This window comes from Erpetoichthys calabaricus, chromosome 11 (assembly GCF_900747795.2).
Source record: "Erpetoichthys calabaricus chromosome 11, fErpCal1.3, whole genome shotgun sequence".
Taxonomy (NCBI): Eukaryota; Metazoa; Chordata; class Cladistia; order Polypteriformes; family Polypteridae; genus Erpetoichthys; species Erpetoichthys calabaricus.
In genome coordinates this window covers 83,284,376-83,302,660 of record NC_041404.2, presented here as the reverse complement: position 1 = coordinate 83,302,660, position 18,285 = coordinate 83,284,376, and positions in this window count along the sequence as shown.

Sequence of the window (18,285 nt, the reverse complement as noted above, 5' to 3'; positions counted from 1 at the left end):
GATGACAAAGGAGTGTGAGGCCTTCAATATGCTCCACAAAGCAGGTCAGGACCTTCACTGGGTAGTCTTGGTGTAGCCTTACCCCTAGGCAACTAATTTCCAACTACTGTTTACAGGCTTCAGTGTAATCAGGCCCAGAAAGTTTAAAAGTTCATATATTACAGTGGTGTGAAAAACTATTTGCCCACTTCCTGATTTCTTATTCTTTTGCATGTTTGTCACACAAAATGTTTCTGATCATCAAACACATTTAACCATTAGTCAAATATAACACAAGTAATCACAAAATGCAGTTTGTAAATGGTGGTTTTTATTATTTAGGGAGAAAAAAAAATCCAAACCTACATGGCCCTGTGTGAAAAAGTAATTGCCCCCTGAACCTAATATCTGGTTGGGCCACCCTTAGCAGCAATAACTGCAATCAAGCGTTTGCGATAACTTGCAATGAGTCTTTTACAGCGCTCTGGAGGAATTTTGGCCCACTCATCTTTGCAAAATTGTTGTAATTCAGCTTTATTTGAGGGTTTTCTAGCATGAACCGCCTTTTTAAGGTCATGCCATAGCATCTCAATTGGATTCAGGTCAGGACTTTGACTAGGCCACTCCAAAGTCTTCATTTTGTTTTTCTTCAGCCATTCAGAGGTGGATTTGCTGGTGTGTTTTGGGTATTTGTCCTGTTGCAGCACCCAAGATCGTTTCAGCTTGAGTTGACGAACAGATGGCCGGACATTCTCCTTCAGGATTTTTTGGTAGACAGTAGAATTCATGGTTCCATCTATCACAGCAAGCCTTCCAGGTCCTGAAGCAGCAAAACAACCCCAGACCATCACACTACCACCACCATATTTTACTGTTGGTATGATGTTCTTTTTCTGAAATGCTGTGTTCCTTTTACGCCAGATGTAACGGGACATTTGCCTTCCAAAAAGTTCAACTTTTGACTCATCAGTCCACAAGGTATTTTCCCAAAAGTCTTGGCAATCATTGAGATGTTTCTTAGCAAAATTGAGACGAGCCCTAATGTTCTTTTTGCTTAACAGTGGTTTGCGTCTTGGAAATCTGCCATGCAGGCCGTTTTTGCCCAGTCTCTTTCTTATGATGGAGTCGTGAACACTGACCTTAATTGAGGCAAGTGAGGCCTGCAGTTCTTTAGACGTTGTCCTGGGGTCTTTTGTGACCTCTCGGATGAGTCGTCTCTGCGCTCTTGGGGTAATTTTGGTCGGCCGGCCACTCCTGGAAGGTTCACCACTGTTCCATGTTTTTGCCATTTGTGGATAATGGCTCTCACTGTGGTTCGCTGGAGTCCCAAAGCTTTAGAAATGGCTTTATAACCTTTACCAGACTGATAGATCTCAATTACTTCTGTTCTCATTTGTTCCTGAATTTCTTTGGATCTTGGCATGATGTCTAGCTTTTGAGGTGCTTTTGGTCTACTTCTCTGTGTCAGGCAGCTCCTATTTAAGTGATTTCTTGATTGAAACAGGTGTGGCAGTAATCAGGCCTGGGGGTGGCTATGGAAATTGAACTCAGGTGTGATACACCACAGTTAGGTTATTTTTTAACAAGGGGGCAATTACTTTTTCACACAGGGCCATGTAGGTTTGGATTTTTTTTCTCCCTAAATAATAAACACCATCATTGAAAAACTGCATTTTGTGTTTACTTGTGTTATATTTGACTAATGGTTAAATGTGTTTGATGATCAGAAACATTTTGTGTGACAAACATGCAAAAGAATAAGAAATCAGGAAGGGGGCAAATAGTTTTTCACACCACTGTATATATCATAAAAGAGAGAGAAAGCCACAAAACTCTAACTTGTTGAGACATTCCAAAACAAAAATCTTTATAAAGGCTTCATTGTAGCAAAATAAGTACAAGAAAACAGATAAATGGGAAAAAGGGTGAAAAGGAAAATAAACTCAAGCCATGGAATAAACCCTGGTTGTAATCTATATATATAAAACAAAAAAACATTTGGCATCTATGCCTGAGTGTAAAGTTTCCAGCAGCAAGAACCACAAAGAAAAAGGGATGTAATGGCTAGAATGTCCGATGAACAAAGGCAAGTGACCGGTGTATGATAGTAAATCATGCCACATATGTTCGTGCGTCTGGGCGTCACTTTTTCCGGTGTCCACAGGAGGGCTGGAATGTCCAGTGAAGAAAGGCAACAAGAAATACAAAGAATAAGGGATATAAGGGCTAGGACGTCCAATGAACAAAGAGCAACAAAATTTACAAAGAAACATGGACATAAGGGTTAGCATATTTGGTAAAGAGAGGATCCTAAATGCACCATGTGATCAAAAATAATGGAGATAACTTTGCACCATTGTACACCTTTAACTAAATGGGCATTTCACTATTCTGTGCAACAGTATTACCTGAAGATAGTTATACTTAAGACATTGATATTAAATATTACATACTATATAGTGCAGTTTATCACAAGATCTTAATCACTCTATGCACCAATTTTCAAAAACTGTATTTTAGATTGGAATGTTAATTAAACCTGGAGCATACTTCAGTAGTGCAAGGATGGCACCAGCCTGCATTAACACAAGCACTGAACCTCAGTAACTGGAACTGAGAGGAAACAAGATCCAGTTTAATGCAATGCTAATTCAGTACTTGAGTGACTTTAGCTGCAGGTGGAAGCTCCTGTCACATTTTACACAACTGTTGTTGCGGTTCTGCCTTTGTCCAGAAATGGTCATAATCTTTATGCCCTTTTTCTCGGAAAGTCTTTCTCCCGTGGGACTACGGGAATCTTTTCCAGAATAAGAAGTGGCATTGCACATGTACTTTGTCAGCATGCCTGTGTCAATTAAACACAGGAAGCTCTGCAGTCTACTTGTGACTTTACACTGTAGGAAGATAAGCAAATAAATCAAGGTAAACAGGTAAATGACATTCGAACTGGCATTTATATAAGTAACGTATACATTTTTTTTTAAATAAAGACCATTACAAAACATAATCACAAACAGGACTTTGCATGATACTTTTGCGAGTTCTGTAAGCCCTGCTGTTTTGTTGAAGGACATGTGTGTGACAGACTGACTGGCAGGATGACGCCATGTTTCACCTTTATACCTGGTGCAACTGCGTTGTTCTTATGTTGAGGGGACGTTTCTTGCGGGGAGGACTTTTGTTCTTTTTCTTTGATGTAGAACCCACATCCTCATCTGAGTTCACCTCTTTTATAGGACGTCTTTATTAGAAAACTAACAGTGTCAGATCGGGGGGAGCATGAATGTGACTGAGAGAATAAAACTGAATAAAAAAAAAAAAATGCTAACTTTTACAAGTACCATAAATTTACAGTGGCTGTTACAGATTCAAATCAAAGGTGCATTTTTGTTATATAATAGTAACAATAAGAGTACCTCACTACTCAAAACAGTAATTCTAGGAAGCGTCTGGAATCGAACCGGGAACCTCTTGTTTATGAGTCAGCAGTTCTTACCACTGCACTACCTAAGTGGTCATGTAAGTGTTGTACCCTAACGTGATTTCTTTTTCCAAAGTTATATTCTTGAATAAAAGCACACTTGTTTTTTTATACTTGAGCCTTTTGTGAAAGTGTTTATTTGATATTTGGACTTCACAAATTATACACTTCATGTCTACATTTTGTCAATTATTACTAAAACATGAAAAACGTTTCTTTTTTAGTTATGTGTTCAGCAATTCCTGCCTCGCATTTCCTGTCATCTAACATTTACAGAGATTGTTATAGACACGGAACATACATGAAATGTATGTATTCCAAATGATGATATACTATTTACCCTCAACAATTCCGATAACGTGCAGTGAATAGACTTGACTTGAGCATTCATAGTTTTCATACTCTTTCTCTGTACGTTTAGCATTCGTTTGCTCAGAGGTTGATATGCTTGCTGCTTCCTGAGCAGCTGTTCTTTTCTCCACCCTAGCGGCCCACTTCTCTTCTTTCGTTGACATCTTTTCGCGTTAAAACTGATTAAGTCAGTGTTTGTGTTGCAATTACTTAGTACGTTTTCCTTAATTTTTCACTTAAGCTGGCACTTAAGTCTTCAATCTGCCTCAAGAATGATTTAGACATGAAGAGGTAGGGGAAGTGACGGCGAAGGTGGTAGGGATGAGAACGGCGCCCGTATGCATGTGCTGCACAGCCGCCCTGCTGGTCGCTTCTGAGAATTGATTCTACAATAAAATAAAAATAAAAAGAATAACCTTGGAGGTCAATCATCACCCCGAAAGCAGATAGTAGACTTCACATCAAAGGTCAAATGGTTTGCTAGCTACAGGTGATTTAAAATCCTGGACAGACAAAAGAACAGCCATGGTAGCGTATTATATATGAAGATTCAATAATGAAGTGCAATTTAAACAAACTAGCACTATCAAATATTTGACTTCATATGCAAATATAAGGCTACAGAAGTGGCAAATGATTGTAAATGAAGGCTATATGGATCCTGTGAGCATAAACCATTGCCTCATAAATAACACTGGCCAAATGCAGTTGTTTTCTGTTTGGTATCTAGGGTCTGTGGCAGATGGATGGGGTCCATGCCTGGCAGGGACGCCGCTTCACTCTATATTCAGGGGGAGTAGTTCTGGGCGGTGCAATACCTCCCCTGGACGCTAGATGGCTGCACCCCTGGGATGGGGTGGTGCCTCGGTTTCCCACAGGGCTCCATGGGAATTGGAGTTGGGTGCAGCCCTGTTGGGTCCCGCAGGCACCGCCAGGGGGTGCTGCAGCTGTGACTCCTGAGCCCGTATGGGCATTTTATTCGCCACACCCAGAAATGCAGCCGGAACTTGGCAATCAACCACCTGGAGCACTTCCAGGTGGACTATAAAAGGGCCCAGCAACCACCACTCAGGGACCAGAATTAGGAGGAGGAGGACAAGGTTGCCTGAGAGGAGTGGTGGAGGAAGAAAAAGAGTCCTTTGCGATGTGTTTAATTTGGTGTTTGTGCACTTGGGACTGTGTTGTGTCTGTGGCGATTACGGGGAAGACGTGTCCCACAGGTGAAGAAAAATAAAAGTTTATTTATTTTACACATGCCTCTGTGTCCATCTGTGTTGGGTCAGGCGCCCAAATAACAACTTTTGTTACAGGTCATTGACATGATAAACATTGGCCTGTTGAGAATGGTACTTGAGACACTTATTTAAGCAAAATGTTTATAGTTCAGAACTGGTATAAATCATGACTGGATAATTTTACTTAGAAAGGTTCTAAGAGAAAACTTTATTTCTCAACTGATAACTTGATACTTTTATTCTTCATCCATCAACATCACGTTCAGTACATTTTTCCTAGTGAGGTTTATTGTGGCAGCATGCCAAGCTGGCTTGAACAGATACTTTTAGACTAGTCAACTCTCTTGTGTGTCTTACATTTTCCCCTTTGTCTTCACTCAGTTATTACTTGTAACACCTCTCAAAAGAAACATCCATAGTGTTTCCTATTTTAATATACAAGCTGCCTTAACTATCTCCTCTTGATCAGTAAAAGCAGCTATCCTACCCATATATCTTTGCTTCTCAGTTTGTCAAATAAAATTAACCTAGCAACCCTGCACAAGAACCTCATTTTGGCCCATTGTACTTGTAGTCTTTTTCTATCCGTCTTTACCCAGTCCTCCTGACTGTTATTAAAATGAAGAAGGCAGACTTACTTCTAAGTCAATAATTTCACCCATGAAGTTAGCTTCTGCTTAACCACTATAGGCTTATAAAACAGCTGTTGAAGGACCTGCTTCTTATCCCAAATTCATCATACTCAGCTGCAAACTGTTCCAGTTGGCAACAGAGATTAGAGTCTGATGATGCTACAAGAAGAACACATTATCAGCAAATAGAGATGGGACAACCTTGTTAAATTTGTACGCTATAAACATGTACTGTGCCTTTTCCTTGTTATCACATTTTTAATAAATAATTATACAAATACTAATTAGTGTAAATCAAATACTGCTATGAAAACCTTAATACATACTGTATAAAAACACCAACCCCATGGCACAGCCTCAAGTAGCAGAAGATAATCTCAAAGGAGAGAAGTCACAGCTGCATCAAAATAAAAAAAAACAGTTTAAGAACGTAGAATCACAATTCCCATCCAAGCGAGTCTAAACAAGTTGTACGTAGGATTTGCATGTTAGAAATATCGGAGTCAGTCATACCATTAATTGTAACAGCAGAAAATTCATGTAGCATAAGCTTGTAGAACAAGAATTTCCAAAAATACGAGGACAACCCTAAAGTACAGGGGTTTTTAAAGCACAAAGAAAAAAAAAGGAATTCATTAGACAGCCCCATATGTGACACCCCATGTAGTGAGAAAGAGGGCACCAGACTACACACTGGGCGTCATGTAGTTTGGGAACGATTGGGATCAGAAATGACAGATGTAAGACAGGGACAAAACAGTTGAGTTTCAAAAACAACAGTGGGTTTTCATTTACAGGTGCTCATCAAACAGTGTCATATGGGCTTTTTACACCATCCACATCACAAATGACAAACAAAACACAAAGAATCAATATCCCGAATAATAGTGAAACTGTACAATATTTACAGTGAGTCCCAAATTAAAAAAGAAACAAGAACAATAAATGTATATACACAAAAAATGGCAGTTTTACTCAATGACAGTGCTGGCAGGAAGGATAATCCAAAATAACACAGTGCCCACAAATATTATGATCCACAAAATTATTATAAAGAAAAAAAAACAGTGTATATACAAAAAGACAAAAAGTGTACCAATTTACATAAATGCCTTTACCAAAAATTATCCTAGGATGTATATACAGTATATGGAAGCGAAGGTCTATGATATGGTTTGCATATTTGTAGCTAGAGATCCATCAAAAGGAATGACCCATGGTCTCTGATTTACGCACATAGAAGTTCCACTAGACACACATTTAACTGGGACACTGTGAAAATAAAATTCAGGGCCAATACCAAGAGTGCCAGAGAGCTGGCTGAATCGTGGCTCTCTAATGAAAATATCATTATCAGACACTTGGACATGAACCCAGCATATGCAAGCTTAAAAAGAAGAACATCCAAATAATAAATAAAGACTTTATGACCAACACCTTCCATACTCTACCTTATTAATCCTTACAACCTTCCCCCAACCCCCACCTCTCACTCACTATATATATTGCCTTTGATTCCTTTATGTCTAATCATTTTACTTTCCTTTTTTGCTGAAACCTTAGGAATAAAAAATAAAAACTATTTTAAGATACGTGTAATTTTGTAAAAATTGATTTATTTGTATGGAATGTTGTGTGATCTCAATAAAATCAATTAAATAATAAATAAATAAATAAGATACATGAATCATTTTCTCCCTTTGTTGATCTCCAACTATGCATTGTGAAGAAATGAAACAACTCCAATCATTTTGAAGAGTTGCCCCTTATAATGTCCGTTGGACAGGTCAAACCAAAAAGTTGAAACACATGGTTCAAAATAAACATTTGACACCCAATACAGAGATGCGGGAATTATTTGTACAAACAAAAAAATGGGGACAGGAAATTGAAGCAAAGGACGTGACGTCTTCAAAGGGAACCGGAAGTGACTTCATCAAATATGGAACGGGAACAGAAGTGTAGCTGAGGCCGTTTTGAGTGCTGGAACAGGTAAGGGCCATTTACTTTTCTTCATTGTGGCTGAGATAAAAAAAAAGGGGAGCATTAGTACCATTATATATACAGAAAGAAAGTACATACAAAGAAAAGGTACAAGCTGCCATGCTTGATGTACCACTGCAACTCAGTCAAAAGAGAGATAACCCCTGTAGGCAGGAAGTGCCTTACAGTATATACTCTACCTCATTTCGTTGGCAAATCCTACTGGAGCTCTATGACATCTTATAACCAATCACTTCTGATGCAGGCAAATTTAAGCTTCTCATCTCATCCTGCCTCTGCAAATCCTCTATTAAAATCCAAAGCAAACTTGTAGGCATGGGCGTTTTGGTCTCAAGCACTTCTCAACTCCATACTGAAGTGAATACTTCTCTTTCTAAACATCTGTTTGAGTTAACGTTTAGGATCCCTTTTACTTTCTGCAGTAAACTAAACTAAATGCTCTGCTACTTTTTCTTACTTCATCGGGGTGTGGCCATGAGCATTGGAACCAGGCTCTGTGTGAAGTTATGTAGCCCTCCATAGTGACACTGATGCCGGGCTGCCAGCATCTTGCCATATTGCACTGCTGAAGCAGTGCCAAAACGATAGAGAAAGTGTCTTCTTACATTCACTGAGAAAAAAAAATGTAAATGCCTTTCTTTTTTCTGTTCTCCATTCCTTGACTGTAATGATATTCTAAAAAGTTATTTCTGTTTTCCTTCATAATGCCTGGCTATATGTTTACCATACAATATCAAAAAAATCACAGGGTGAAATACAGGCAATACACACATTTGAATTGGGTGTGTTGATGACTAGGATTTTTAAAAGTAAATGTAATTCTTAAAAATCAGATCCAATCAAAAGGAATAGACCATGATAAAACATGTTTCCAGACTGATTGAATGGGCAAAGAATTGGATGTTGTCTTGCATAAAAAGACAGCAGAGACAAGTTTCATATTAGAAGACGCAGAATGATGAAAAGTTAAAAGGGTTGAAATCAGAGAGGAAAAAACAGAGAAATAACATGACCTGATGAACGACCAGAGTTGGAGATAAAAGAAAGAAGAGAAAACGAAACAGAAAACATGGACATCAGCGACTGAAATGTTCTGAGCCTTGAGACATTAGGTTTAGTGCTCCACTCAGCCGGTGAATGAAACTGGAATTATTAAACATGAAGTTGTAAGGATGCAGACTTGGGGAGGTACCTACATGTTTACAGTAGCTACTTTTAACAAGCTATGAGTGCACAAGAGATTAACAGGCCTAATTTAAGGAATTTCTGTTTTAAACTTACAGAGGTAAAGGGATGAAGTGAGAGAGATCTGGAGCAGACTTAATTGAAAGCCAGGACAGAGAGATCCTAGGAGCTATAAACCCCCAGTTGTGTAATTCCAAGGCCATTCCTCCAGCAGACCAGTCACACGTCAAGATAAAGTGTTTAAGGTAAAGTATTTTTTCATCTCACAGCAATTGAGACAGAAGAGATCTAACTTCTTGATGATATTTTATGGGTTAGGGAGGGAAAGCATAACAATAATGAAATTGAACTTAATTTTAATATCAGCCAGTATAGAATGAAAGGTGAGGTATATGAGGCCAGGAGAGCAGAGTCATAAGCACTCTTAAAAATGCGCCATTGGGACTGTCAGTGAGGAGAAAGCCTAGGTCAGATAACTTAAGAGGAAAGGAGCAGACTTAGACCCAATAATTTTATTGCCAGAAAGGGCTTCAAAGAAACATGAAAGCCAGCAGGGGAGTTTCCAAGAAACAGCAAGATGTCATCAGTGTACAGAAAAATGTTGTAATAGGTAGTATGTACAATAATGATTGGAATTAAATCTTAGCTACAAATGACAACTGCTAGAGACTCAAGGGGCAAATTAAACAAGAGGTTGATAAAGTGGACAGTCTCACCAGGCATATATAAAAATCTGAAAGGGTTGTGATATGACCAAATTAAGGAGAATAACTGAGGATGGAAATAAAATAGAACATTATTATCATGTTAAAGTAAAATGTGCTGAAACTTGTCAGGGAAACTTCCAATTACTCAAACACATTTTCAGCATCTAGAAAAACAGAGCGGAGCCCATGGAAGATTACAAGCAGCATCAATAATGTACAAGAGATTCCTTACCTTATTAGCACTTGACGAGAATAAAAGAAATTTGGGTGATTTAATTTGGAGATTACATAATCTTGGCCATCAACTTTGCATTTGAATTAATTACGAAAACTGCAAACAATCAGTGGGACTCTATGCCTTGATTTAACAATAAGGTTATCATGGCTGTGTTAACAAAATTGACCAATCTAGTGAAGGAGATCACTGCTTTAAGAATCTGACAAATTGGGGTCAACAGTTCTTTCCAAAATGGTGACAGGAGCTCTGACAGCAACCCATCTGGGCCAGGAAAAGCAAGGAATCTAAAGCCTCCTTAAGTTCAGTCACAGAAATAGGGATTTCTAAAGTGCAGGCTTCATCCTTCTAAAGTCTGGGAAGAGTTAGTTTAGATAAAAATGAATCAGTTTCATCAGGGGATAGATTTCAGTGTTTAGAAAATAATTTTGAATTGTATGAAGCACTTATTAATTTTATTTGGTTTATTTAGTAAAGTGACTGACTTTACTACAGATGGATGTAATGTTGGCAAATGCATGACATTTACACAAACTAAGAGCCAGTAGCTTACTAGGCCTAGCAATGGCAACATATTGCATGGCTTGCATGTGCTGAACTGCAAATTCAAGCCTCTACAAAATTAATTCTGTCTTCAAAATAGAAATCAAAAGTTTATAACAAAAATCAATCACATGAAGGTGGGTGCCCTCAAGTGTAGCGAGAGGAGACTTAAGGACCATGCTAGTCCAGTGGCCCAGTGGCATAGCTATTGAAAATAAGGCATATTGCCTTTTTGAATGCCATTTATGCATAAACAGCAGGGCCCTACACAATGCCAGAATTTAATTTTAATAAACCTCTAACAGAATAAGGATCAAGAAGCAGTTATAAATTAGCCTGGCAGTGAGTTACATGAGATGGTAAAAAAGAAAGTTTGGACAAGGCACCTTTGTGGTTACTAACAGGTGCTGAGACCATCTAGGCATTACACAGAAATGAAGAAAATGAGTGATAAACAAAAATATTAGCTAGGCTTGAGTGAAAATAACTGGCTGGAGTACAATGAGAATATCTTAGCAAAGGGATTGAGTCAGTGAAGTTTATGTCACATACAAATCTGTAAAGTGACCTGAAGGAGTGAGTTGACTTTGATACAATGGAAAGGGAATTTATCTAATAATGGGTTTATGTAAGAATTTGCATCCATTCCCAGTATAAGATCATAACTGTCAAGGTTTAGAAGCCGGTTAGTTACAGAAGGAAAAGGGAACTTTGGTAAGGGCTGGGAGTATAGTTAACACAAAGAGCAATTTTCCATCAACTGAGTTCAACTGATATATAGCAAAACAAACTCCTGAGATCAGAACCAGAAGCAGCAGGATTTCTGGAAGTGGCTTCTAAAGATCTGTTGTCTTAAGGAGATCTGGGTATTTCAAGGGTGAGGGAAGCTGTCAGACTGAAGAAGGTGACCTTGAGGGAGATGCTCTCTATAGGAGACAAACAAAAAGGGTAAGAACACTGCTACAAAAGTGGTTGTAGAAGCAAAAGCTTGAGCATGGAATGAGTTGGAGAAGCCACAGAGAAAGTCTATCAGATGGCATCAAACTGTTGTGGTAAACTGGAAGTGAAGGTGTGACCTTACCCAGACTGTTTTAATACTAGAATCTCTGAAGACTACGAAAATATTCGTAATGCCTGGCCACCTCAAATTCCCTTGTACCTCCTCATCAGCGTTTTTGTTTTGCAAATGTGTCAATCAGCACAAACAACAAGCAGCCTGCTCACTAATCTCCCACTGAATCAGCTGAAGTCAAATCAGATGCAAAAGTGTCTTTATCTGGGAGATAGGTGTCTGGAAGTGTATAGATAGATAGATAGATAGATAGATAGATAGATAGATAGATAGATAGATAGATAGATAGATAGATAGATAGATAGATAGATAGATAGATAGATAGATAGATAGATACTTTATTAATCCCAAGGGGAAATTCACAAAGGGAAAATAATATAGGGTAAATAATATATTGTAATTTGGAATACATACATTTCATGTGTGTTCCGTGCCTACAATCTGTGTAAATGTAGGATGACAGGAAAAAAATACATAACTAAAATGGAAACTTTTTTCATGATATAGTAATAATGACAAAATGCTGATATGAAATGTATAATGTGTGAAGACTGAAGTCCAAATATCAAATAAACACTTTACAAGAGGTATAACAAAACAAGTGCACTTTTATTTAAGAATATAACCAAAGAAAAATAAATTATTCAATTTAAATGTTGATATCAATGTGCAAAAACCAAAGCCCAAATATCACTCGACACAGAACAGATATGTCATTTTGTCTAGTGCAGAGGTAAGAACTGCTGTCTCATAATCAAAAGGTTGCGGGTTCGATCCCAGGTGCCCCCCTCATTTACCATTTTGAGTAGTGAGCTGCTATTATTATTACTATTATATAATAATAACATACATTGGATCTAAGCCTGTTGCCTCTTTCTTTGTGCTGTTTTTTAAGGTTCATATTTGCCACCTTCAGGTAAACTTCTGTTCTGATATTTGCTGTTCTGTTTTACCTTGCTCTGTTTTTGCCTTGTCTTATTATATAATATTTCCACAAGATGCATCTGGTTAGGGCTGTAGATGGTTAATAAGATTGCAAATGTTCAGATGTTATTTGTGGAGTGTTATGACTTGCTTATTGTTCCTAGTATTGCTGAAGAATGGGATATCTGGGTGAAGTGTGGGGTATTTTTGCTAAACCTTAAAAACTGTTTTCATTGCCTGAGTTGGTGGTGGGTGAAGTTTGAAGATCAGTGGTTGTGCCGTGCTACAGGCATTTCTTTTTTTACTTTACTTAACCTTTTTCATTCAGCCTCTATTACTAATTTGTTAGTTGCATATTGGAGTTAACTTTACATTCCTGTCAGTGTTCAAGCTGTTGGCCAAATATGTGCCTAGACTTTGCAGCAATCATTATTTCTTTGTTGCCTCTGCATTTGTCAACTTCAGGAAAAAAATGGTGTGGTTAATATTACGTGTTGTAACCTTGGCAAAAAAATTATTTTCTAAGCTCAGTATCAACCATCCTTTCTCCCATATGCAACCAGTCAAATCTTAAACTTAAAAGATTACTTATTCATTTTGGGCATGGATTTGAACACCTTAATGAATCCTTTGCTTGAAAAGTTTCCATTCCCACTTTGCTAGTGCATTTCACACTTCATTTGTTCTCTATGTGCATTTATTACAAATCTGATTTTGGCTGTACCTCTGCCACGATGTTCTTGTTCTGTTCACTCTAGGATTAATTATATTTTATTTCTTATTCACTGGCTACCTTTCTTTCTAATGCAACTGGGAAGTCAGCTTCACTCTCAGATCACATTTGTGACTTGACAAGACCTTATTCATGAAAATATATTGGGACACCTCACCAGCATCCCTTTGCAGGTTCATATTCAACTCTTTGAGTTAGTTTCTGAACTATATCGTTAATGCACTAACCATTCCCCCATGACCTTATTTTTTTGTAAACAGCTTGTCCCTCCCTAGGCTCGCTGCAAACAATGCTACCACACTGGACTACCCAATTACACAATCTAGCTTAGTGAGTTCCTGTTCTCTTCAGGCTCTGATAACTTACCTCCAGAGCTTCTTTATGCTTTTAATAAGCAAGTGGTGCCCCTATGTATGCTGATGTTGAACTCCAGGATCGGTTTTGCCAAACTAAACTTCTCAATAAATTCGACCATGATCACCCCCTTCTTTTAAAACAAAGCAAAGGACCTGTACATTGTTCTTAATAAATTCCCATAGTATTAATAAATGGTCAAAATTGAAAGCTTTTAGCAAGTTGTCGGCAACTGGTTAGTCATAGGTTAATCCACTGTGGCGGGCAGCTGGGGACTGTGCCCAGCCGGGATGCCTAGAAGGACCGGGAGAGGGACTACGCCTCCCCCGGACCACGAGAGGGCAGCCGCCCTGGTTTGTATGGGAGCCACGGGAACTGAGCATGGAAGCTCAACCCTATAGGGGCCCATGGCCACCGCCAGGGGGTGCCCGGACGACTGTGGAGTCCTGGATGTCAGCACTTCCACCACACCCGGAGGTGCTGACGGAAGGAATACCAGGGACACCCGGAGTGCTTCTGGGTGCTCATGCAGCACTTCCACCACACCAGGAAGTGCCACAGGAAGCTCATCAGGGGACACCTGGAGCACATCCGGGCACATCCTGTAGCCTCCCTCCAGTCATTAGCTGGAGTCAGGTGGAAAAGGATGAAGCTCGGAGGAGAGGAGTGGAGGTGGCAAAGAGAGGACAGGATTTTGAGAGGCCTGGACTGAAGGTGTGTGGTGAAGGGGCACTGGGTTGTGTGCGGGACATTATTTATTGTAAATATTGTAAATAAACGTGTGGTGGTGTTTGAACCATTGGTGTCTGCCTGTCTCTGTCGAGGCTGGTTTCCACACCACCCAGATTAGACTGGATGTGTTTGTTCCAGGAACAGGGAGAGTACACTGGTGCATCTTGCTGCCGCTCCTCTCTGTGCAAAACGTCTTCACACTTTCTACACTATTTCTCACTTTATTTTACTATTTTGTTTTCAAGACTACATTTTTCTTCTGTCTTTATTTTGGATTTAGATTCTGTGTTGGATTAACATTCAAATAAAAACATAACTTCTGGGACAATTCATTTGAACATCCTGTCAAAGAAGAGACAAGTGAGCCACAAAAAGAGTTGGAGCAGCCACTCGTATATTGTTTCCTTGCTGTAAAAGAGTTAAGTTTTGTGTAGAATTGAGTACAGATTTGAGTCCAGAACAGAACTGTCTTGATGAGGCAATGATGGCAGTTTTAAAGGAGAGGACAGGAAGTGATGTCATTAGGACCAGAACTGGAAGTGCCGTCATCAGGAATGGAACTAGATGTAGCGTCATCAGGGCCGGAAATCAAAGTGGTGTCCTCAGAATCAAGCAGAGAGAAAACGTCAGTAAACTCTGCCACACCCTGGTCTGTGGTGGAATTACCATTATTCAGGCCCTTTAACACTAGAATTTCCAAAACTTACGAAAAAACTTGTAAATCCGGCCCACCTTAAATCCACTCGCACCTCTCTGTCAGCGTCTTTTGTCTTGTAAATGTGTCGATAAGCTCAAGCACCTTACTATCCTATCCTCCCACCACCACAGAAATGGCAAAAACCTCTCCCAGCTCAAGCCTTGTTTATCAGAGAGTGAAGTAGTACCTAGAGCTGTATAGGCTAAAAAATATATCGTTATTTTGAACACATGCATTTCCTTGTCTACAAAGATCTATGTAAGTGTAGGATGACAGGAAATGCAAGAAATGTTGAACATATACCTAAAAGACAAACTTTTTCCATGTTTCTGTACTAACAACAAAATTTTGACATGAAGTGTAAAATGTGTGAAGACTGAAGTCCAAATATCAAATAAGCACACTTTCACAAATGGTACAAGTATAACAGAACAAGTGCGCTTTTATTCAAGACTATAACTGAAGAAAAAGAAATCGGGATAGTGTGGGTTGTTGTCAGACTTATTCAAAAGGTCGCCGGTTCGAGCCTCCCCGTGTCCCAAAATAAATGTTTTGAGTAGTGAGCTGCTCTTATTGTTACTATTATACAGTAAAAACATACATTTGATTTGAGTCTGTAACAGCCGGTGGAAATGTATGGTACTTGTAAAGGTTAGGTTTTTTTTTTTATTCAGTTTTATTTTTCTCAGTTGTGTTCACGCTCGCCCCGATCTGACACTACTAGTTTTCAAATAAAGACGTGCTAAAACAGAGGTGAACTCAGATGAAGATGAGGGTTCTACATCGGAGAAAGAGAACAGAAGCTCCCCCCCGCCCCCCCAAAAAACGTCCACTCACATATAATAACAATGCAGCTGCACCAGGCGTAAAGGCGAAAGACGGATGCAGCAAGAGGTTGGACGTCATCCTGCCAGTCAGTTTGTCCCACACCAGTCCTCCAACGAAGCAGCACAGCTTACAGAGCTTGCCAGCGTATCATGCAGAATCTTGTTTGTGATTATGTTTTGTGATGGTCTTTATATAAGAAACATTTATTTGTTACTTATATCAAAGCCAGATTGAATGTTATTTACCTTGATTTATCTACTTATCTTCGTACAGCGTAAAGTCACAAGTAGACTGCGGAGCTTCCTCTGTTTGATCGACAAGGGCATGCTCACAAATTACATGTGTAATGCCATGAAAAATGCCTGCTGACACTTCAGTGTGCGAACAATGGTATGAGAATGCAGTTAGACTTCTTTTCTGGGTGCATACACCGTCCAGATCTAAACACTAGTGTGGAGAGTCGCTAGCGTACTGAAGAGTCTATTTTTGAAGCCCGTTTAAGAAGCTGAAGTGGACATTTGTCCTTTTTTTCACTGTGTCCCTATTTTTTTTCTTTTCTCTGTACCCTAATATGCTTCCATGTGACACTCAGACGGTGGGCAATGACTTTGATATCTGACCATTTCTTTTTTATTTCGGTCACTGTGAGAGTTTCTGAACTCGACCGTTCGAGTTTCACCGTACTCTGTATCACTCGATCAACTTCCTTTTGTTGTTTATACCACTGCTTAAGCCAACAAATAGTATGCTTTTCCTTGCCTCAACTTCGTATACGCTGGAATTCTTTTTTTCATGTGCCTTTTCCATTGTCTTTTAAATTAACACTGAACGGAAAGGGCTATTTATATTGATTTGCATATTAAAATATGTGAAATTCTGGGAGGAGTTGGGGGGGGATCGGCAGGCGCATGCATGAGGGTTACTTTTCATGCTGACCAGGATTTATGTAGTGGAAGTGCGTGGAAGTTGGCTAATGTACGGTTTTGTGCATCTCAATTTTTTGTGCGTACTTCATTATCCTCTCACATTCCTCCCTGGCATCCTTCTGTCCTGCTCCTTTACTAAATTTTCACTAATTTATTCATCAATGACCTAGTCTGTAAAATAAGAACTATTCCAGTCTCCATCACCCTCATATAGTCCTGCCTTCATGTCATAGTCCTGACTGCTACAACAATAATAAATGCACCCTTTGACAGTGGCTCTGTCCTGGGTACTTTGAACATTTCTTCCGTAACCCCAATACTAAAAAAGTCTATTCTTGCTATTATCAATTTTTTCTGTCTAATGTTATTGTATATGTTGTGGCTTCCTGTAGAACAAATTGCGCATTGCCTATTCTGTTAGGCTTTTAGTTTCACTCGAGGCCTGTGAAGACAGCAGATTTAACAGGAATGTAGACATCCAGATGTACCAAACTCACTTGTAATCCAGAAAGTGGCTGAACTGTGGTTTGTATCAATCTCAGCTCTGTACCTTACCTGAAACAAAAATGTAAATCAAAGTTGAACTGACAACTCTGTGGACTCATTCAAACCAGAAGGCACCAAATGCATACCCAATTCCAAACAAAGAGCTATAATTCAATGAGTGACAACTGTGGTTTAGATGCCAATGAGCAGGCACTGATTTTGTAACTGGAAGTGACATTAATCCAAACATGAGAGATAACACCTTCCTTCAAAAAGCAGCCACTCTCTCAACAGTCTTGGGCACTCTCTAGAACCTAAAAGCTGATGTGCTGCTGCCACTTTGGGGAGCTAAAAGCTGAGATCCACTCTGCCAGACCAAGTCCTATGCCAGTAACTGAGCCCAGCTTGAGAAGCAGCCATTACTTCAAAACGGAAACTTCAGCATCTAAACTCTTCTGCCAGAAAGAGTAAGGCTTTTCCCTATGGAGTTACAGATGACACAGCTGAAAGCTGAACAGCAGCCTGACAAAAACACAGCACACCACAAACAAAAGACCACTGCACAAAGAGAAGGGGTGCACTCTAAAGCAATAAGAATCCTTTACTTGATCTTGGAGCAACTACAGCAACAACTCCATACAAAATCAGGCTTCATTATTAAAGACTTGGTATCATAAAACAGTTTACCTGTATCAAGATAAATTAGAACTGTACAGTATATTTCAAGTAAACATATGTTTGTCCCTCTTGTCTATTTTGCACCCTGTCTTACATACACACACCATATATAATATGTGTTTTACCATTGTTTATTTATTTACTTACACAAGTATATGTGTGTGTGTGTGTGTGTGCAGTTATAATTCTATGATCCTTGTGTTTATCAATAAATTGTTTTATTCTATTTGTTAAAGCGAGTGTGCATCAGTTACCTTGACCTAATGGTTGGAGACTCACCTCATACAGAAAAAAGTAAGGAAAAAAAGAGCTTTACCAAAAAAACAGAAAATTAAATAGCTAAAAAAAATCTCACATTTCTTACATACTGTATTTTATCTCTGAACCTGGGAGGAAAAGATACATCTTTTCTTTTTCCTATATTCCCAACTCACCAGGTATTTTTTTTATTTGTTTAAGAAAATTGCATTAGAAAACAAGTGTTAAAATTTTACAATTAAGTA